A 23882-nucleotide genomic window follows, 5' to 3' on the forward strand; every position below is an offset into this window, starting at 1 on the left:
ACAATCCAGAGGCCCTCTCACTCTCCCCATGTCTATATCTACAGGTCCTCTCTCTCTCTCTCTCTCTCTCTCTCTCTCTCTCTCTCTCTCTCTCTGCTCTCTCTCTCTCTCTCTCTCTTCTCTCTCTCTCTCTCTCTCTCTCTCTCTCTCTCTCTCTCTCCTCATCTCTCTCTCTCTCTCTCTCTCTCAGTTCAGTTCAGTTCAAAGGGCTTTATTGGCATGAAAACAACAATTGTTCATATTGCCAAAGCAACGGTAGAATTACAGAAATATTAATCAATGTAAATCATGGCCTTATATATACTTATATTTCACCACACTCACATACAGAGACACACACGGCAGTTTAACATATACAGTGTATCTACACACACAGGTGTACAACTTGTATCCATGTTATTATTATTCAAGTTGGTATATTATTAATGTTGCCAAATAATCGGTATAAATAAGTAAAATAGATACACACACACATGTATATATACATATATATATGTATACGCATACACACATGTATACACACCCTCTCTCTCTCTCTCTCTCTCTCTCTCTCTCTCTCTCTCTCTCTCTCTCTCTCTCTCTCTCTCTCTCTCTCATCTCTCTCTCTCTCTCTCTCTCTCTCTCTCTCTCTCTCTCTCTCTCTCTCTCATCTCTCTCTCTCTCACGCACACACACACATACATCCCTAACCAGTCACCACATCGTTAGGGGCCATGTTTTGGGGTAAACACACAGGGCAGACCACACCTCTCATACCACTATCACATGACCAACCATTCATCATATCTCTCTCTGGCGCCTCTCCGTGTCTGAGACCCATCACCCTGCGTGTGTGTGTCTGTGTGTGTGCACATACACACATGCTTTAAAAACTGATGATTACCAGTGCTCTGTAATCAGTATCATGGTGATCATTTGAGAAGTGTGTTTCTGGCGCTCTGTTCCTACCTCATGACGAAACTGGTGATAAACACACCAAAAAACAGCAACCCTACCCAGATGACACAACATCATCTGTGAATCCTGCATTTTTAAAAACATTTCTCAGTATTGCACCAAACAAAAACCACATGCTTGCCTGAATGTAATCTTCTTTAAAATTCCAGTTTTTTTTTGAAGCACACCACAATGTAATAAGACTGTGAGGCTGGAAGAGAGGAGGGGTTTCCAAGGATGAGAGGGCAGCGACTGCCACCTCCCACCTATGCCGGCCCCTGGCCTCCAGTATTTGGGTCAAGACTGGGCCCTCTCCAGGGGGGAGTAGAGCAGAGGTATGTGATGCATGCTGCTTGCATGCTGCTTGCCACGCTACGGCGGGCACAGTAAGACCGTCTGACCGTTCCCTGTGAAAACAGCCCACTCACACACATTCTTTCTCCCTCTCGACTGCACCTCAATGAGCCAGGTCGACTCTGTGAGCTACTTCAGACAGACTGACTGACCAGAGTGAAAAGGAACGGAGTTCAACCTTCTATTGTGTGTCTCTTGGTGTGTTTCCCTGGTCGAGGGGCACACAGTGCGTTTCCTTATAGCTTTTCAGGAAGAAACAGAGGGGATTGGTGCCTGGGTTAAAGGAGGCGGAGCTACTGGGGCCAGTCCGGTCAGCTGGTTTCCAGGACAGGATTGGTTGGTTTCCAAGACTGTCCTTGTCTCTTAATGTGGAGTCCCTCTCTGAACAACACTCTGCAAACTGGGACCCACCCCCACATGCCTCCTCCCCCTCAATCACTGCCTTGCTGGCTGTGTATATATGTGCGTGGTGGTGTGTGTGAGAAGGCGTGTGCCCTCACACCCAGCACACACCGTGTGGGTCGGTGAAGGCGAGCGCGTGCGGTTCAAGGATGGTGCCCGGGTCTAGCTGCGGGCTCCAGAGACTCCGTTGTGCTGCAGCCCGGAGTGAGATGAAACGGGGGGGGGGGGCCTTAGGGCCGCTATGACATCAGACAAGCTGCTGCCCTCAGCCACAGAGACGCTCTCACTCCCCGCCGCAGCCACATACATACAGGAGCGGCACTGGTACGTTTCGCTGCAGTGCTGGCTTGAGGCGTGCTAGCGGCAGTGTCATCCCAGTCAGAGCTGCAGTGACTAGGACCCTTCCTGTGTAATCACTGGGGTTTCCTTTCGAGAGCAGAACCCTTTGACCTTCAGCCGACTTACATTGTGTGACTGTGTGTGGTGTGTCTGAGAGAAAGAGATACAGGATACTTCCTGCCTGGCTGCATTGCAGTATTTCATAGATAGCAGGGTTTAAGTCATTACCATACTAATGCCACTGGAGCATCATGTTACTGCAGATCAGACAGTCAGCAAACCACCAACCAGCCAGTCAGAGTCAGTCAGTCAGTCAATTAGACAACCAATTACCAGTTGGGCATTCAGCCATTCAGACAGTCAGCTAGTGAAACAGTGTGACAGGGCTACAGTGAGACAGGGCTGCAGTGAGACAGGCCTATAGTCAGACAGGGTTACAGGGAGACAGACAGGTCTACAGTGAGACAGGGATTACAGTGAGACAGGGCTGCAGTGAGACAGGCCTATAGTCAGACAGGGTTACAGGGAGAACAGACAGGTCTACAGTGAGACAGGGATTACAGTGAGACAGGGCTGCAGTGAGACAGGGCTGCAGTGAGACAGGGCTGCAGTGAGACAGGGTTACAGGGAGGTGTCCATAGCTATCTGTCACCCTAAGGTGGAGAGCTGTGGGACGGAAGGGGTTTATATGGCTGTATGTCTCCATCAGGAAGCCAAGACTGAAACTGATCCCTATCAGGCAGCATTTGTGCGTGTGTGTGTGTGTGTGTGTGTGTGTGTGCGTGTGCGTGTGCGTATGTGTGTGAGAGAGAGAGAGAGAGAGAGAGAGAGAGAGAGAGAGAGAGAGGAAGAGAGAGAGAGAGAGAGAGAAAGGGAGAGAAAGGGAGAGTGAAAGAGACTGATACATGAGAAGCTGCTGCTAGCTGTGCTGCCTTTAACTGCTCAGAAGAACATTAATCAGCCATCTATCAGCCTGCTTCCTGGCAACACACTCCTCCATCCGTCACTGGAGTACAGTATAACACAATACAGCCCCGGAGACACACACACACACATAATTATATGTTCATGTTATACTGTACATTATGTCTTTTACGCTCAGTACAGTGAGCTATACTTGGATCAATATTGCCCAGTCACTGAACAGATAGCAGATAGAATCTATTTTATCTCCTTTCCCAGTCCACCTTCTCTAACTCCCTACCAGTTCATCCCTGTCCCCATTCCCCTCCCTTCTTCCTCCTCTCCCTTTCTCCTCCATCCCTCCATCCCTCCCTCCCTGATCCTGCAGATTCCAGCATCTGATGGATCAGCACCACTGACAAGGTGACATCACAGACGACCCGGACCAAATGCAGCACACTGGTGAGACCCACCACCTGACACCCAGTTGCTAGCAGCACGGAGACGCTAACCCGGCGAGCCAGCCTGGGGCACAGAGAGAGTCACACGCTGGCCTGGGAGTCATAGTCTGGTCTAGGGAGTCATAGTCAGTGAGCTTGTTTGTTTGTGTTTTTATATTTATTTATTTGATGTCTCAATGTAAATCACTTTGGCTTCCCCTGTGGTTTTAAATGTGCTATATACATAAAGTTGATTGATTGATTGATAGTCTGGTCAAGGGAGATATAGACTTATATCTTAAGTTGTCAAAGTCTGTTCTAGAGAATCGTAGTCTGGGACACTAGGGAGAGTCACTGGGCAGTAATGACTTGCGTGTAATTATACGGGCTGATTGATCCACGCTCTTGATGAGGTCAGTGTGATGGGAGCGGAGTGCTTAGGCGGTCTGAGTCATAACGACGGCCTCCAGAGAGTTCATGCTGAGTCAGCGGCCTTCGTTTATCCACAGGCCATCCACCAAGAGAAACATGCCCTCCGTGCCCAGCTTCAGTCATCCTCCCCTTATCTCCTCTCGTTACCTCTCCATCCCTCTTGGTGGAGAAATGGCTCCCCTGTATTCCCTGAGGCCAGCCTCAGGGAATGTCTCATATCGCTGTCATCATCCTCCTCCTCATCATTATCATCATCATTACCAACACTGTCGTTATTATCCTCCTCATCATCATTATCATCGTTACCATCACTGTCATTATTATCCTCATCATCACCATCACCATCATCATTATCATCGTTACATCATTATCATCATTACCATCACTGTCGTTATTATCCTCATCATCACCATCACCATCATCATTATCATCGTTACATCATTATCATCATTACCATCACTGTCGTTATTATCCTCCTCATCATCCTCATCATCCTCATTACCATCACCATCCCCCTCCTTCTAATTTCTCAAACATTTACAGCAAAGATTACGACTCACAGAAGGGTTTCACACACAGAAGGGTTTCCCCCAAATCATGCCAACCCATGACATCGTACACAGTGTACGAAGGGGCAGGCCTCCAGTAGGCTCTCTAACCAGACACACGACTGTTGTATGTCGTCACAGAGCTACAGGTGACTGAGGCCACGTGACTATACTTACTGCTTAGTTTACCAACACATTGATTAGTAGTTAGGAGAGGAGAGGAGGGGAAAAGAGAGGAGTGGAGTAGAGAGTAGAAGATTTGCTGATAGGTTTGCATGGTAAATATGAGGTTGAGGTGCTAAGACACACGGCAGCTGACATCACTGCAGTGTGCAGGTGCTGTCGTAAAAGCCATGCTCAGAGCTCCTCGACGACTGCAGCCTCAAGATGTCATGACGTGCGTGAACGTGGACTTCTACGGTTCTATCGCTGGAACACTATTTCTCTCTGTCTCTCTCTCATTCTCACTATTTCTCTCTGACCTGCACAATCACACACACTCTAAGCTGCTGTAGCTTCCGACTGTGCTCTGCAAACAATACCCCAGCCGGACACCCCACCCTGTCTTCCCACCCTGCCCCCCCCACCCCGCCCAGTGGTTCATCAACACAACAACAACCCCTCTCTCTAACTCTCTCTCCATCCTACTTTTCACTCTCACGTTCTCTCCATTGTTCTCTCTCTCTCTCTCTTTCGGCCTCTCTTTGTCTCCCAGGACACCAGGAGAAGCCCGGAGAAGGCCTCTACTATAGCATCAGACAGACAGAGAGAGCAGGAGGACATCCAAACCAGCCGGGGCGGGGGGGGTGTACCTTTAAGAGAGATGATCTCGTTCTGAATGGACCTGCAGCTGTCCATCGCAGACCTCTGACCACTCATCGTGGAGGAAGATGACGATGAAGATGAAGATGAGGAGGATGGGGGAGGTGTATGTTCTCTGTGAAGTTCCTGGTCGGTTTGTTTTTTTTCGTCAGCTGGACCTAACCAGCCAAAGGCTCTTCCGGACAGCTTCTTTGCAGGTGTTGCTGCTATGTAAACTCTTTGATGCTTCTTCCTGCTTCTTGTTGTCTTTCTCTCTGTCTCTCCTGGCCAGCTTGCTCTGAGTCTGCTGTGTTTTGGTCTCTTCAGTCCACATGCACACTCACACACACTCCCTGTGTGTACAGGACAGGAATCTGGGCTGGGGGAAGCCCCTCCCTTCCTCCCGCCTCCTCGCTCCCTCCCTCCCTCCCTTCCCTCATCCTCCTCCACTACCCGAATCCATTCTCAGCCAATCCCACCACAGCCCAGTCATCACATTCAACATAAGTCAGCCAATCGTTCAGCAGTACTGTCATCAGCATGACCATGGTTCAGCCAATCGGTATGTAGTTCTATCATTCGGCCAGTGTAACGGTAACCGCTGAGAGTTTCAAAGGGGAGAATGGCAGGAAGAGAGAGAGGGAGAGGAGGAGAGGTGTAGGGTCATAAATTGATCGGAGGGGAGGAGGAGGAGAGGGGGAGGAGGATGGAAAGACAAATGGTGAAGAAACAGACTCCTACTTGCACGGCCACACCCTGTCCTTTCAGGGCTGCTTCCCAGATCAGAACTGACCACAGGCAGCCACACACACACGCACACACACAGATAAAACATATAAGCGACTGTTGACCTCCAAGCCAAATGGTTTAAGACACTCCTACATACCTACACATTCTACAGTTTACAGTCAACTGGGGTTTCTAATCTCTGAAGTCGAAATCACCACTGCAATATGATCCAACAGCAATAACATCACATATTAAAAATAGGTTGCACAGTGGCTTATATGACATTGAAATTCCATGGTTAATGTAGGGTCTTTGAATAACAAAGAGAAACAGGCTACTGTGTTGAATATGAAAACATCCCATCGTTTTATTAACATCCCTAGGGCTCTCTCAATCTGCAGACCCACAAAATTGCATAACATACCCAGCTACACAAAACACACAACACATTCTGTCCAAGTAAAGCCAGTGCTTGGAAAGACAGGATGTTTGATAATAGCACAGTGCCGTGTCATGGACAGACCAGTCCAAAACGACACAAACTTTGTGACTGTAGTACGTCGGATAATCATAACTCATCATCTTTGCAAGTATGCAGTTTTTCTATCAGCAGTAACTAGTCAGGTTATACCAAATGAAATAACTTAGTACAAAACCCTCTCTCTCCCCCTTTCTCTCTGCCTTTCTTTCTCTCTTTCCCTTTCTCTCTCCCTCTTTATTTCTCTCCCCCTTTCTGTGGAGGAAATGCCTCACAGATAGTTGGCAGCAGAGGAAGTAAAAGTCTAGCCATTCTGTAATGTCAAGGATGAATCAATAGTGTGTGTGTGTGTGTTGTGTGTGTGTCTTTCTCTTGGATAAGGCCATGGCTGGCATCCCTGGCTACTTCCTGGTATGTTCCTGTCCCAGCATCCTCAGGGGTAGAGACCTGGCAGTGATTTTCCCCGCTTGTCCTGAGGTGGGTTCTGTGATTGGCTGTTAACCTGTGTCTGAGGCCGATGTGATTGGCTGGCTCCTACAGCCCTTGGACATTGTCGTCCATTACTCATGGTCAGCCATTAATCAATAACACAGCTGTTTGCTAGACCAAATTCACCCGGTTGGGCCTGTGCTCCTATCTCATCTCCCTTCTCTCCTCCCTCCCCCTCTTCTCTTGTTTTCTGTTCCTTTGACAGACTGAACTAACTCCTCAACCCCTTTCGCACCCCCCCACCCTCCAACCCCCCTTCAAACTGAGATACCACAGGGGGACCCTCTAGTTAACCAGTCCCAGCTCTTACAAAGGTGTCAGTGTGCGCTTTATCTGGGCTTTGGTGAATGCGTGTCACTGTATCGACTGATGGATGTCACTGGACGTGCCTGCAGGAGTCGATCATAGGCCACAAGTATGTGCTAATGAGTTGGAAGCAGACGTTAGCTAGCAGACATGTTCGTTTTCCCCCGGGTGCCCTGAGAGAACCCAGACCTCGACCCTAACCCATCCTCCTATGGGTGGTGCTAGTGGTCCCTGGTATGTGCAGCCCTACCATAGCGTCAGGACAGCAGCCAGTTGAGTGTTGGCCCTGCTTCTGTGTAACTGTGTTCAGCCTTGGGAGGAACCACCGCCTCCTCCTTTCCCTCCTTCTGTTTCACTCTGACAGAACGAGAGATAACGAAAGACTGAATGTCCCAGTAAGCTGTGATCTCTTGACACCACAGTAGACTGAACAGAGCTCTGGGTCCTTCTACACACACACACACACACACACAAACACACACGTGCGCAAAGCTTACAAAGGGTATTAATGAAACACACAGACTTAACAAAGGCGAGCTGTATGCAGTAACTGGCCAGCTGGTCCAGGGAACATGGGGATGGGAGTATAAACCAGGAGAGGTGTTTTAACTGGGACAGATCTGGGGTTACGAGGCCCTGGGTGGTACTTAGCAGAGAGCGGCTGCGGCTGTGCCTGTGGGGCTGGCAGAGGCTGGGCTGGGGCTAGGGGTATGCAGGGGTTGGAGGGCTGGTAGGGGCTGGGGACTGGGGCTGGGGTAGGTGAAATGGGGGGCTGATATGGGCTGTGGCTGGGTCTGTAAATGCTACTCTGCAGTTTATGTGGCCATAACAGGCTTATAGAGGGGAGCTGTCAGGCTGGACCAGACTTTATGAGCTAGACAAGGGGTTGGGTGGGATGGAGGGACGGAGGGAGGGAGGTAGGGAGGGAGGGTGTTAATGCTTGCTTCAGGAATCCTCCATCAAATCCTTAACACAGATCCAGAGGCCCTCTCACTCTCCCCATGTCTATATCTACAGGTCCGTCCTCTCTCTCTCTCTCTCTCTCTCTCTCTCTTCTCTCTTCTCTCTCTCTTCTCTCTCTCTCTTCTCTCTCTCTCTCTCTCTCTCTCTCTCTCTCTCTCTCCTCTCTCTCTCTCTCTCCTCTCACTACTGTCACTCTCTTCCTCGCTCTCCCTACCCATACCCCAACCTCAGTCCTAACCTCTCCCCCAGCCCAGGCCTCCGATCCAGCCCCAGCCGCAGCCTCGGGCCCTGAGCCAGCTCTATCCGGTAGCAGCACTGTGGTGGTCCTGACAAAACATTCCAGCCATGTGAGCTCACTCAGACACGCAAGCTCCAGTCCGGTGTACCAGCTCAGAGGGCAGGGCAGCAGCCAGACAGCCTGCCTGCCTGCCTGCCTGCCTGCCTGCCAGCGTGCCAGACAGCCATTCAGTCAACCAGCCAGTCAGCCTGCCAGCCAGCTAGCCAGTCAGTCAGACAGCTTGCACACACAGCAAGACCATCTCTGTGTACTCTTGTGATAACAATGTTGGATTTGGGTTTAGGCCAATCCAAAAGCTTCTAGGTTTTGGGTCCAGATCAACAACCTGGGTTACACACACACAAACACACACACACAAACACTAACCGACCCAAGCCTTCCGGAAGCCACTCTGTCATCAACATCAGGGTAAAACATTAAAGGGCATTAAAGTGGAAAACACACAAACACACACATGCACATGTCCCTTTAAATGAGTGTTAAGAGGGCAAGGTGCTTTGACACACTTGGACTGAAACCCCCCCATATTGTTAGTGCCCGTTGCAGTTCAGTGTTGTACATGAACATAATGTCACAATTGATTTCATACTGACAGAAAACACTGAATCCAACTTTCCTACAATATCTTTCTGTATCAGAAGTTGTCTGAAATGGTTATTTCATTGGCACTTATTTGCTTTTCACAATGTATGCTTGTATGCATGTTTTGGATAACCGCAATGTTTTTGGGGCTCGTTGTTTATGATCATTGACCTATGCACTTTTTGTAAAGCTCTTTCTTGTAAGTCGATTTGGATAAAAGCGACTTACAAAAATGAATAAATGTAAATGTAAGTCACTCCATCTCATTGTAAGTTATGATCGGGGGTGAGATAGAGAGATAGAGAGACAGAAGGGCAGGCAGACAAACAGAAAAGCAGACAGGCAAACAGGAAGACAACCAGCCAGCCAGACAGGGACAGACTGACCAGACAGACAGACAGGGACAGACTGACCAGACAGACAGACAGGGACAGACTGACCAGCCAGACAGACAGGGACAGACTGACCAGACAGACAGACAGGAACAGACTGACCAGCCAGACAGACAGGAACAGACTGACCAGCCAGACAGACAGGGACAGACTGACCAGCCAGCCAGACAGGGACAGACTGACCAGCCAGACAGACAGGGACAGACTGCTCCACTCGGGTCCTCTGCTGAGGGTCACTCAGCCTGCAGCTGCTCCAGCTCTGAGGAGGGAGATGACTTCCTACCCAGAGGGCCGAGCAGCAGGCTGAGGAATTCTGGGAATGGAGGTTCAGTCTTGAGAGAGGGAGTCGAGGTTAGGCCCCCCCTCCCCTCCCCTCCCCTCCCCTCTCCTCTCCTCTCCTCTCCTCTCCTCTCCCCTCCCCTCCCCTCCCCTCCCCTCCCCTCCCCTCCCCTCTCCTCTCCTCTCCTCTCCTCTCCCCTCCCCTCCCCTCCCCTCCCCTCCCCTCCCTCTCCTCTCCTCTCCTCTCCTCTCCTCTCCCCTCCCCTCCCCTCCCCTCCTCTCCTCTCCTCTCCTCTCCACCTCCCCTCCCCTCCCCTCCCCTCCCTCCCTCCCCTCCCCTCCCCTCTCCTCTCCTCTCCTCTGCCCTCCCCTCCCCTCTCCCCTCCCCTCCCCTCCCCTCTCCCCTCCCCTCCCCTCTCCTCTCCCCTCCCCTCCCCTCCCCTCCCCTCTCCTCTCCCCTCCCCTCCCCTCCCCTCCCCTCTCCCCTCCCCCTCCCCTCTCCTCTCCTCTCAATGGGGTGGATGATAAGGAGGGTGTTATGAGACCAGGGTTCCACTAGAGGGCAGCACTTCCAAAACCCTGTACACCACAGGCCCATCATAACCCCAGCATAGAACTAACCCCCACCTCAGTTTAGACTTCACTCATAACAATGACTCCGACTCCTAAAGTGTGTCTGATGTTTACGGCATTTTTTCCTGCAGGAACCTGAAGGGAATCTGAAATGCTCTTCTCTCCAGTGATGCAGGTCAGACACGGAACACCAAACCAGAGCACGTGTTCAGAACGTTGTTGGATGCATCTCCACTGCAGCGCAGCGCCTCGGGCGTTAGCCATGATGCTATTTCAGTAGCATGCATTTTTAATGGCTTGGTTACATCTTCCCTGATCAATAGATGCTGAGTTGGGTGGATTTACTTCCACAGGGAGAGTCATGGGTCTCCAGGGAGCTGTACACTGGAGACGGTAAGTGTGTGAGGCTGTGTGTGTATGTGTGTGTGATACCCAGAAATCTATGCAGAGGATCAGCAAATCCAGACAGCAGCTTGGTCAAACATGAGAAGACTGTCACACTAAGTCATGCCCTCAGTGGCACTACTACAGTGTGTGTGTGTGTTCGTCTGTCAGTGATCCTCGCAACTTTACACATGTCCCTTATTCCTAACAAGTGTCAGCCAATCACAGGGCTGATCAATGGCGAGGGAGGCCATACTAAAGCTCTGTCTACAATTCTCCCCTCTCTCTCTCTCTCTCTCTCTCTCTCTCTCTCTCTCTCTCTCTCCTCTCTCTCTCTCTCTCTCTCTCTCTCTCTCTCTCTGTCTCTGTCTCTCTCTCTCTGTCTCTCTCTCTCTCTCTCTCTCTGTCTCTCTCTACCTCCGTTCTCTGCTCTGCCTCAATACCACCCCGCTTTCTCACTCTCTATCGCTCCAGTCACCCCACTCTCCCTCCCTCTCCTTCTCTCCTCGCCCCCTTCTCTCCCCACTTCCTCTCTCTGGGACTGCAGGCGCCTGCTTGACTGAGTCTGCTCCTGTGTTTTCAGACAGCAGGCAGACTCATCCAAGATGTCCGCCTGGGTAGTATCGATTCTGCTCCGGAACATCAGCTTCCCCAGACTAAAACATTCTCCTCTCGTTTACCGTCCTCCGCTCATCCTCTCTAAATTCTAAGCTATTGGCTAAGACGATATAATTTGAATCGCATAATAATCCCTTCAAGCACTAGAAATGAACAGCCAGCACACACACACACAGACACACACATACACACAGCTGTACAATCAGAGAAACAGGAAGACAGGTTGTAGATACTGTCGTTGGCTGACGCATGCCAGCAAAGCAAAGGTCATGACCTTAACTCCAACCCCCAATACCCAGTCCTCAGGTAACGTCATACGAGGCGCATGACATTTACAGTCAAAAACACACGTGTAGTCTTCCCGCACATTCCACACACACAGACGCACACACACACACACATTTTGTCTTCGGTACAACACGGCCTCCATGGCTTGAGACTAGACCAGAACAGATAGTCACACAGTAGATAAACAAACATTGAGCTGTGTTGTCAGTGTTCTCAGTAATGGAGGTCACTGAAGAGCACAATGCTGTTTCCTACGCTGCCGACCCACAATCCCTTGTTTCTCTGAAAGAAACCCAAGCAGCAGTGGCTACAGGAAGAGCAGAATTAGCGCCAGCTTCAGCGCCACGATAAGAAAACAAACACCAGTCGTTTTTCTTTTCCAGCATGACCGTTTGTCCCACCGAAGAGGGGGAAGGGGGTTTAAACCACACAGGGTCAAACCAAAGTTCAGCTCGTATCTGATCGACAAGGAGCTTTGACTTATCTGCCCATCGGTAAACTTGGGTACACCCACCCTGGAGTGGGCCTCAGGAGGTCTGGAGGTCTGGCGTGGAGCTAGGCTGTTCTGGTCAGAGGGTCCAGGGGCGAGGGCGGATGAGCAATGCTGGCAGGGTACTGTGGGGATGTGAGGATAGGGTGTCTTGGGGGTAAAGTTAGGGTGTGTGCTAGCGTGTGGCTGCCAGGAACACTAACTACCCCGCTAACAGAGGAGAATGCAGCAAGTGAGGCATTCTGGACCCCCCCCCTGGGATGTACGTGAGTGTGAACATGTGTGTGTGTGTGTGCATGTGGGCATGTGTGTGTGTTTGTTTGTTTGACAGCATGTATATGTGTGGGTGTGTGTGTGGCAGCTGCATGGGAGGTGACCTGGCAGAACATTCCGGGTCCTCGTGGTGACTGTCATGCTGCTCCAGTTGCTCTGCGTGCCGTGCTGTCGCAGTAAGCTCGGCCTTTCAGCACACGTCTACTCACACACACACGTGTAAACACACACACACACACATACAGTACAGACAGTCACATATCTCCACACACAATGATGCCTTCACATAAACATACATGCAAACACACGTACACAATGAACTGCATAGACGCATGCAAACACACAAGCATACTTCTTCTCTCTCACACACACACACAGACACACATACACACACACACACACACACACACACACACACAGAGAGATGGTTTGCAGGTCTTAATGGTTACTCAGTGTCATTAATAAACTGTGCAGCAGGACAGGAATGCTGTGTGCTGCCTGGACAGCTCAGCTACTATTTAGGTCTCTTCATCAGTCTCTTTGTTCTCCCGAAGAAGCTTCTGGAACATCTTCAATGGGAGCCCAACTATAAACACCAGAGTCACTTGTCTCTGAACAGAGCTTTCTCTCAGAGGTTTCTCTCAGCCCAGACACACACACACACATACATACACCATTTTGGGTTCATTAAATCCATAGAGTTGCACAGTGTGGCCATTCACATCTGTAAATAGGTATTGGCAGATCCTGGGACACACAGGGAATGAGTTAGACCGAGCGATAGCACTCAAAACTGGCTTATCACATATCGCTGACTTAAACACACACAGGAACATACAATACATTGCAGTGTTTAACACCCTTCTCTCTCTCTCTCTCTCTCTCTCTCTCTATCTCTCTCTCTCTCTCTCTCTCTCTCTCTCACGTACACACAACACAAACACACACACACACACTGCATGGTTGCAGTGAGCATGGGAGAGGGGAGGTTGGGAAATGAGGGGGATGGAATGTTTTGGAGGTGACTCCAGCGCTGCTTTAACGACCCATTCCTTCCATGTCCCAGCCCCTAGTGTGTGTGTGTGTGTGTGTGTGTGTGTGTGTGTGTGTGTGTGTGTGTGTGTGTGTGTGTGTGTGTGTGTGCGTGCGTGTGTGTGTGTGTGTCCCAGACCTCTAGTCAATAAAGCGTTCAACCCAACCCAGCCCAGCCCAGCCCATAACAGGCAGACATCTGAACAGAGGATGGGGAGCTGAAGAAAGAGAGCCATTGTGTAACACACACACACATGTACACACACATGTGTGTAACACACACACATGTACGCACGGAAACACACTAGATCTAGTGATAAAAACTGGACTAAATATCAATAATATTTCAATAACTGATCTACCCCTCTCAGACCATCATTATATACTTTTAATGTGGAAATTATCCTGTGTGTAATGTGTAATGTACAGTATAAGCTGATATTATTAAGGAAGTACATCTACTTTCGGAAACAGTAGTCTACTATTTCACTGAAGTATTAGCATCATGACATTAGCCTGTGTTGCCCGGGCAACACATACTACAGTGGTCTATGATGTAGCGTTATCTGTTTTCAATCGTTAAAATAAACATTCCTCACATATACATTTTCGTTGTAGGATTTATTCTGACATTAGTAAACGATTTGTTGGTGAAATTACCATTACCTGTGGTTTCAAACCAGTGTAGCTCACTGCAACGCGGTAGCTTACGCGAGACACACGACAAAAACATCTAACTTACACAGCTGTTTAGGAAGTCAAACGGCGACAGAACATGTTCGGCACTCCCCTTACTTAAATCAAAAGTCTATCTAACTACTAACCTGAACTTCATTGCCACAGCCTAAACGTTGTCAATCTGTTCATGAAAATAATTAATTTCAGCTTAAACCGTACAACGGAACGTTAAATCCAATTCAACCAACGCAATCGCTAACAAGACGAACACAGCAGTAGTCTAGTACTGTACCGTAGTAGTAGAATTTACCGGGGCAGCTTCTCCACACAGGGCTATATCGCATTTTGCGTTGTTACTGACAATGATCGCTACCAGTGAGCTTTTTATAAATGAGCGATTTTCCACTAAATAAATGTCAAGCTTATTTACGTTTTGGGGGGCATATTTTCAGTTAGCAGATGGTACTGTTTGAATCGCGATTCCATCTTCTACTGCCGGGTAACGTCGTAGAATAATCTTCAAAGGGGGTTCTTTATTAATGAATGAATGCAATGAGTAGGCTACATGCCTGAAAATATCATGAGAAGGGAAAAACTTAAAATGACGTTTAAATCATAGAGATTAGGTCAATTTTTACACCGGTCTGCCAAATGTATTAGTTTTGATTCAACGATGAGGCTGCCTCTTGCAGGGGAAATGAGAAGACATCTATTTCATTCTACACTTCACTCGTATTTTCAGTTGTAAATGAGCAGCAAAAAAAATATGCTTTTAAATCTATGTAATCTTTATAAATAATAAGTATGCATTTTTATATAACATATACAGAAATATCAGTTGTAAAAATGTCATTCAAAAACGGACCCCTGTGCAACCGACGCAAGCAAGCACACCCTACAATTTCCCCAGAAATTGTACCCTCTCTAGTTTTATTGTAGAATCTTGGTTTAGTAAATTTGGGTCATTATTTGACTTGCTATTTTTACTTTGTCTAGGTCAGAGTTGGCGAACTCTGATAGCGTACAAGAACTCTGGTCGCGTGAAGTATTTAACCCTCGTGCTGCCTTCGGGTCACATGACCCAAAGGTTCATAATGAACCATCGTTGTGTTTACCCAATTTTACCCAATACAAAAACAAATAAAAATCATTTTCTTTTAACCTTCGCAATGTGGGGGGTCTGAGACAGCCCAACTGTTAAAAGAAAATGCTTCACTTTGTTTTTGTATGCGGTAAAGTTGTCGCAATACGACGGTGGGTCACAATGACTGATGGGTCAGAACGACCCGAAGATAACACAAGGGTTAAACAAATATGTAAAACAATCTGTATTCTTGATCTGAGGCAAAGGATCTGTTAACAGAGAATACGGCCCATACTCTTGACCTGGGGAAAGGATCTGTTAACAGAGTGTATGGTTTTATATATACAGACCAGGGGTGAACCAAATGTATATGTTACTTTTAAGATGCATGTTTAAAGTTGGTTTCTCTCTTGAACAGAGATCTTATTGGGATTTTTATTTTTGTTTGAATTGTTTATCACTTGTATTATTGTTTTTATTGATTTTATGTAAAGCACCTTGAGCTGCAATTCTTGTATGAAATGTGCTATATAAAGTCTTACTTACTTACTTACAGACACACACATGTACACACACATGCATAGGCTGATCCAGCATGAACACCTATTCCTCAAACTCTTGACAGCTGTCTCTCATTGCCCTGATTGGAGCTTCAGTTAGGATAGCAGGTGGAGATCAAGCCTATCATCACAGCATGTTAGAAGCAGGACGGTGATGAGGGAGGGGGGGGGGGGTCAGGGGAGGTCCCATAACTGGACAGCTCAGCACTTTATAGAGACAGCAGACTACAGCAGTGAACTCAGTGCACACACACACACACACAGCGCTGTCTGACAACATTGTTTGAACTTGAGCTTTAATAGACCCACATACTATCTGTCTGTCACACACACTCTGCTTCTTTCTCTTTCACTCTCTATCTGTCTCTCTGCCTCTTTCTCTCTTTCTGTCTGTGTCTTTCTCGGCCTCTCTAATTCTCTTTCTTTCTCTTTCTCAGACTCCTGATTCAAGTGGGAAGAGTTTCTGTTTTCCATAACTGTGTGTTTGACAGGAAACTGACGTGTGATGGGACACATAGTCTTTCTAAGGAACCAGGGTTCCCAGCACAACCATCCTCCTTCCATCCTCCTTCCTTCCTCCTCCTCCACCTCCTCCTCCTTTATTCAACCCTGACCCTGGGTGAACTCTGACCCTTGCCTAGACATACACATACACACACAGTGCCTCCTCGCATTCCTTCCCACACACAGTCCCCTCCCACTCCTCCCTACACACAAATACACACACACACACACACTAGCATGCAGCCATGCATACACACACACATACACCGTGGTAGGACCAACACGTTGCCAGGAGGCGACAGGCCACAGCCCCTCTCCGCCAGCATGGTCGTCAAACCTCACGCTGCCCTGACACCGCCCCTCCCCCCTCCCTCTCAACTCCACAACCAGGACTTTGGAAGCAAGGATATTTGATCATCTCTATTTCGTGTCAGTGATATGTACAGTGTGTGCTGGACCAAACACAACCTACTTGCATGTTTTACCTTCAGGCTTTTTTGTTGTTGTTGGAATCGTTGTCTCCTCTCTTTTTCTCACTGTCACTAGTTCACCCACTCGGGTGTCTCCCTTGTATGGGATGCAACAACACACATGCATGCATGAACACACACACAAACATTCCACCATTCCACCAACCAAGCACTCATCACTCTCTGACCTGTCCTATGTTAACATTGACCTTCCTAGTTATGTAGTCACGCTTTCAAACACACTCGCCCATACTCACATGCACACATTTTCACACACACACACACTCACTACAGGCTGATTTTAAATAGCTTTCAACTTAAAACTTAAATAGCTCATTCATAAAGCACAGTGACTGACTACTGCCCCTATCCTCAATGTACCTCACACACAACGCCACCTAAATAGACACAGGGTAATCTAAGCCAACTATATTGTCAGTTACGATTGTAGCAGAGCCAAAATATTCCCCTAGTTAGAAGCACAATCCTATTACCCTGTACTCCATGACAAAAATCAGCACACAGTATGTTCCAGTTACAAAACAACTCCCATCACAGCTTTAACAGCTCCCTACAACCAAGCTGACAAACGAACAGCCATGCTGTTTCCTTATTTGTTTGTTTTATATCCAAAAATACGATGGTATTTCAATTACCCATGGCAGACAATTAAGTCTACCGTCCCAAGCCTAAAATAACATGATAATAAAGAGACAGACGGAGGGAGGCCAGGGCTATATCTGGGGGTATGTTAACCCTGAGAGAGAGAGAGAGAGAGAGAGAGAGAGAGAGAGAGAGAGAGAGGAGAGAGACACAGAGAGAGAGAGAGAGACACAGAGAGAGAGAGAGAGAGAGACTGGCCAACTAGGGCTGGGCATTCCCCCTTATCACCTGCTGTCTCTACTGGCCCCAGAGGACAGGGGGAATATATCCAACCAGGAACAGGACCAGAACATGAATAAGGATCAGGATCAGGACCAGGTCCAGGTCCAAGACCAGAACCAGCACAAGGACCAGTACCGGGATCAGGACTGGGACCTGAGCCAGGATCAGTTAAACTGTGGTGAAGGGCTGGAGATGGGTATCAGAAGAACACACACACGTTTGCCACCGGTGTGTTTACACACCACATACTTTCCATCATTGCACATCCACAGTCCATAAAAAAACACACACACACACCCTCCTTCATACACACAAACACACAGCTATACACAGACAGATACAGACAGACAGACAAACAGAAACACACAAAGAGGATGAGTTAGAGAGTGAAGAGCCACAGAGAGAGACGCGCAGAGACGCCAGTACGGCTAGAGGCAGAGGAGGCTGTGTGCCTTAATAAGGAGAGCAGGGAGGAGGCCATGGAGACCATCTGGAGGATAAACACCTGACAACACTGCTGCTCCTGGCTACCATTACCCCCTGGTAAACACACACACACGCATACAGACACACACACACGGCTCTCAAGCGCGCACCACAAAGACGTCACACATAGCTAGCCACACACGCGGCCAATCCCCCCCCCCACCCCCCTGCACGCTGAACCATCCTAGTCCCAGCAACGGTGATTCAGCACAGGATCACACTCCAGCCCCCCCACACCACCGCCACCAGAAGTGGGGCGATATTTATAGAGGTGCCCCACGTCCTCCTCTGATCGGCCCGGGGGGAAAGCTGGGCGAACGAGGGAGCAGGGAGGAGGAGGAGAGGGCGGGATCCCAAGGAGGGGGATGAGGGTTGGATGATCAATGAAGAGGAGGAGGTCTGCGAGGAGGAGAAAGATCTCTGACACTGAAACGTCGGGCAGTGTGTTGCTTTGGAGAGAGGGGAGCTGGACGGGGGGAGGGAGAGACAGAGGGGGGGATGGAGTGAGGGGAGAAGGGAAGGGTAGAGAGGAGTGTCACTGAGGAGAAAAAAGCTTAAACCAGCTGATTATCTGGGGCATGGTAAGAAGGGGTGGGAGGAGGTACGGAGGAGAGGACGAGGAGTTGGGGAAGTGAGATGGGAACTGGGGATGAGAAGAGGAGAGGAGAGCAGAGCAGAGTAGAAAGGAGAGGAAAGATGTGAGGAGAGGACAAGAGGGAAGAGAGGTGAGATGAAGAGGAAACAGAGATCAGGAGAAGGACAGAGGAGAGGAGAGAAGCGGAGAGGAAAGGAGAGGAAATGAGGAGCAGTGGAGAGTGTCGGTGAGAGTCTCGTGATGCTACGAGGAGGCAGGTGTGAGAGCTGAAGGACAACAGGAAGCTAGCAAGTCCAGGATATCCACTTTAAAACAGTTATGTCCGACAGCATGCCTCTGCTGCATTGTAAATCATGGTGCGTACATCTGTAAAGATACATAGATGCTGATATCTGTCATATAACTACATGACGCTGTGGTACGTTTCCAGTCTTGGTTGTCATAGAAGCACCTGTCCATGTCTTCTACCAGCAGGGGGAGGGGTTTAAACCATCACCGGCTCGGCACATCATGAGGCTCCGCCCCTCTCAATTTCACCAGGTCAGAGGTCATGGCGACAGAGCCAGCTTCTCACAGGCACACATCACACGCTAGCTCTCCAGTAAATCCACTGTGAACTTTAACAACCTCGTCGGAGAGGGAGGGAGAGAGAAAGAGAGAGTGAGATAGAGAGAGAGAGAGAGAGAGAGAGAGAGAGAGAGAGAGAGAGAGGGAGGGAGAGAGAGAGAGAGAGAGAGAGAGAGAGAGAGAGATAGAGAGCGATGGAGAGAGAAGGTGAAAGAGAGAGAGAAAGATAGGCAAATGGAGAGATAGAAAGGGAGAGAGTGACAGCTAACATGTGTGCCAATCAATACAGAACTCAGCACTCCAGAGATGCAGGGAGCGTGGCTGCTCTCGGTTGCATAGCGACACACACACACACCCCTGCACAGACAATACGGAGAGAACACATGCTCACAGACCCACACAGACCCTCCATGCGTAAGCACCTGTGAAGTCAATCCATGTGTGTGTGTGTGTGTGTGTGTGTGTGTGTGTGTGTGTGTGTGTGTGCGTGCGTGTTTGTGTGTCCGTACCTTTATACTTCTCCCTGACATTCTCATAGGCCTGGATGAAGTCTTGTTCCTCAGCGTTGGGGGGCAGACACGCGGGTTCATACATGGCCATGCTGGCTCTGTCTGTCGGGGGACGGGGGGGGGGGGAACACTGGAGGGGGTGGGGGGTGGTCCTCTCCCTCTTCTTCTCCTCTCTTCTCTGTTCTTCTCGCCTTCCGCCTTGAGCTGGAGAGCTGGTCCCTCTCTTTCCCTGGGCTGTGCGAACCTCTGCTGTTCTCTCTCTCTCTCTCTCTTTCGCTCAGTAGAGTGTGATCTCTCCCCCGCTCCTAACTTCGTTCCATAGCCCCGTGCCACACCCCCCCTTCCCCTCCTCCCCCTCCCTCCCTCCCTCTCTCTGCCCGCCTCAAAAATACTCATATGAACGCCAGGCCCCTCCTTTTAAAGACATATGCACTCAGCATGGACACAGGGAGCCAAGAATTCTCTTCCTCTCTCCCATACACACACACACTCACACACACACACACTCACACACACACACACACACAGGACATGCTGCACACACTTCCCAAAGCAAATGACTTCCTACAAGAGCAATTGCCAAAATCGGAAGACACGTGTAAACACATACAGACCAATTAAACAAAACACACACACTTACATGCTCTTCTAACATACACACACAAACAACAGGCAGAACACACAACTTATAGATGTGTCTGCCTTAGAGTTTATTAATGTATTAGAGCCAGTGTCCATACAGGCTGCTTGGCGCTGGTCCTGTCCTTGACTTGCTTCAGAAACCCACCCTTGTAGACCCCCCCACCCACCCTTCGTACAAGGGAAATGCTGTGGAAAGAATGACTGCGGGTGTGGGTGTGTGTGCATGTGTGTGCGCATCGGTTCATCCGTTCAATATAGAAGCTGAGAGTGTGTGGGTGAGTCTATGACATGAGTGTCATCGTTCTGAAATGGTGATGAACGCCATCACCACTGATATCTCCCTGCTGTTGTCCCTGGGAGCCCCTAAACTCAATCACCCACACTAGAAAAATCCCCCTGGTTCCTGTCCAGCCAATCAGACTCTCCCTGGGACAAGGTCAAGGTCCTGTTCCAATACTGTACCCATGCCTCCTACCCTCCTTCTTTCCCTTCCTCGTCACACACCTCGCATGCCTGAACACTAGGATAAATAAGTCCTTCCAACAGACTGTTACAAATGCAGGCATATAAAACCAGGTCTTTCATAAGGAGGCGAGGCAGGAAGGACACATTGTGAGAGTATCTAAACAGGCCCCAGGCTTTTCCTTTTCCTGGGAGGAAAAAAGCTGTGCTTTCCCCTCTCTCTCTCTCTCTCTCTCTCTCTCTCTCTCTCTCTCTCTCTCTCTCTCTCTCTCTCTCTCTCTCTCTCTCTCTCTCTCTCTCTCTCTCTCTCTCTCTCTCTCTCTCTCTCTCTCTTCTCTCTCTCTTTCTCTCTCTCTCTCTCTCTCTCTCTCTCTCTCTCTCTCTCTCTCTCTCTCTATCCACATCCCTATTCCTCTCTCCCTTTCCCTTTCTCTCTCCCTCACCCTTTCTCCTTCTCTCTCTGTCTGTCTCGGTCTCTCTCTCTCTCCCTCTCTCTCTCTCTCCCTCTAAAGCTAACCCTGGTTAATGTACACCCTCTGAGATCCTCAGAGTTCCTCTTTGCGTCTCTCTCTCAGGAGATGTAAAAGAGACAATGTTTAGCACCTCTAATCCTGTAATGGCTAGACCTGAGACTAAGTCTCTCTCTCTCAGATACACACAGACACACACACACACACTGTATCACTACGTCACATACACGTACACGTATGACTGAGCAAACACACTCTCTCTGCAAACCCCAGTTTCAGGGTCAGCAGTAATAGTTACATGCCTGATTCACCTCTAAAGGCTGCCCACTATATATAGACACAGCAGACGTCAGCCAGACACTCCCTAGTGACTTACTGCTCATCCAGGTGACTGTGTGTGTGTGTGTGTGTGTGAGGGGGGGGGAGGGGGAGGTGCGCAAGTTTTCAACATGAGGCTTAAATTACTAACACGAGCGTGCCATATCAGCGATCAAAGAGTCTGAATGTAAATGTGTGGGGTCCAGGAAGTGTGTGTGTGTGTCCTGACAGCACCTGGGGACTGTACGACCCTGTGAGCAAACACTCACCCGTCACGGGCGTGAAACACAAAATCTGTCCGGCGGGTCAGCGGAGTCATGTGACCTCGCGTGAACGCCCTGGAACCACAGCTGACACGTGCGCCACACTGGATGTCCTGTGACCTGCGGCCTGGGGGTGAGGGCGGGGGAGGGGGGGGGGGGCTGGGGGTGACTCCCAGGACCTCTGAGGGAAGCAGGAGGGTGAGGAGGAGGATGTGAGGAACACAGATGGCGCTGAATGCCTCAGCAGGATCTGGCTGGGGCTCCGCTGGAGGAGAGCCCATCTGCAACATCTCACGTGTGCTCTGACAGCTCCACCCAGATGGGAGGGGCCACCTGTGCAACCCAACCAATCACAATGCCGGCTATAAGATGAAGGGGTGCTTGTGGGAGTGTCGACTTGAACGTACGTCTCATTTTACACACAGCAGGAGTTCCTGCCGATCACACACACTACATTTACATTTGATCATTTAGCAGACGCTCTTATCCAGAGCGACTTACAGTAAGTACAGGGACATTCCCCCCCCGAGGCAAGTAGGGTGAAGTGCCTTGCCCAAGGACACCACGTCATTTTGCACGGCTGGGAATCGAACCAACAACCTTCTGATTAATAGCCCGACTCCCTAACCGCTCAGCCATCTGACACTACAAACACACTACACACTCAAAGGACCAAATACATCATATGCCCTTACAGCCAATCAGAATTACTGTCATAGGGCAGCTTGCGCTGTACTACACTGTATTGGACATGCATGGTTACTGCCCAAAAGGATTATAATGTATTACACTGTTCCAGAGAGTGACACAGTATAACTGAGAGATGCACACTGTTCTGAAGGTCAGGGGGATTTACAGGGGGAATCTCATCCCAGCGCTATCTTCTCCCAGTCTTGTGTCCATACAAGGAGCACTGTGGCTTCAAAACAGGATTTCTTTGGATCAAATCCGATCTGTGATCGCTGTCACATGACAGCGATCACCATGATGTCTGCTCTGACTCAGAGTATTACATCACGCTTGCTGAGACCCCACCCTGAGACACAAAGCACACACACACACACACCGAAGCCCTGCCACACACACACACACACACACACTGTGCTGACAGTCATGAGGAAGGGAGTGGGCTCCTTCTGATCAGTCCTGCCTCCATGTTCCTCCTGTCTCAAAGTGACCTTCGAGCCGGCTGCCTCTCCTCTCACCTTCCTGCTTGTCTCTCCTTCTCCTTGGCTGCCTGTCTAACCTCCCGTCCTGTCCCACTCTCTCTCTCTCTCTCTCTCTCTCTCTCTCTCTCTCTCTCTCTCTCTCTCTCTCTCTCTCTCTCTCTCTCTCTCTCTCTCTCTCTCTCTCTCTCTCTCTCTCTCTGGAGCAGACTAGGCAACTGAAAGTCAAAGAGTAGGTTAGGTGACAGCCTGAGGACCCCTACTGGACAATAAAGTCCTTCACACAAACTACAAATAGTAAACATTCGGCTTTAAGTCTCTATTTGGTGACAGTCGGTCAATCCCTCCTCACTCCTCACAGAGGAACACCACACACCCTCACACTGTGTGTGTGTGTGTGTTGGATTTGAATCTGAGCAGTTTCCGTTCTCACTGAGCCGTCTCGGAGAACATCGATGGGCCATCCAGAAGGTCGTTTCCTAATTTCCGCTCGTAAAATAAGAAACAGAATCGATGTGCAGCGGACTGGCGACGTTGAACAGAACAGCGCCGTCTTTGTGCCCGTGAGATCGGCGGGGCGGCCGAGCACAGGCGGCTGGAGGAGGAGGGGGAGTGAGGCACATTTTCCACAGGTTCAAATGAGTTTCCATGCCTACTGGGGCTGGGAGTTCCCCCTGGAGAGTGACCCCTGGTGGAGAGGAGGGGGTACTAACAGCCAGGGAGCAGGACAATGGGGAAGCGCTGCACTGCAGAACTTGAGGATGGGTGTACTGAGAGAGAGAGAGAGAGAGAGAGAGAGAGAGAGAGAGAGAGAGAGAGAGAGAGAGAGAGAGAGAGAGAGAGAGAGAGAGAGAGAGAGAGAGAGAGAGACCTAAGAGGTTCCTTGGGTGTGAT

At 49.4% G+C, this 23882-nt stretch overlaps 1 protein-coding gene across 2 annotated transcripts in view; it reads right to left on the reverse strand.

The window, feature by feature from the left end:
• The window catches only part of plecb (plectin b), a 111750-nt gene that overhangs the window by 84097 nt on the left and 3771 nt on the right, over positions 1-23882 (reverse strand). Inside the window, exon 1 of one of the 2 annotated variants that reach the window (XM_062465029.1) lies at positions 19668-19719. The exons of the other annotated variant lie outside the window; for it this stretch is intronic. The gene's annotated coding sequence lies outside the window, so the exon portion shown is untranslated. Of the gene's footprint in view, positions 1-19667; positions 19720-23882 lie in introns of those variants that run through there. 2 annotated transcript variants of the gene reach the window in all.

The sequence above is a fragment of the Osmerus eperlanus genome, chromosome 7 (assembly GCF_963692335.1).
Source record: "Osmerus eperlanus chromosome 7, fOsmEpe2.1, whole genome shotgun sequence".
Lineage (NCBI taxonomy): Eukaryota > Metazoa > Chordata > Actinopteri > Osmeriformes > Osmeridae > Osmerus > Osmerus eperlanus.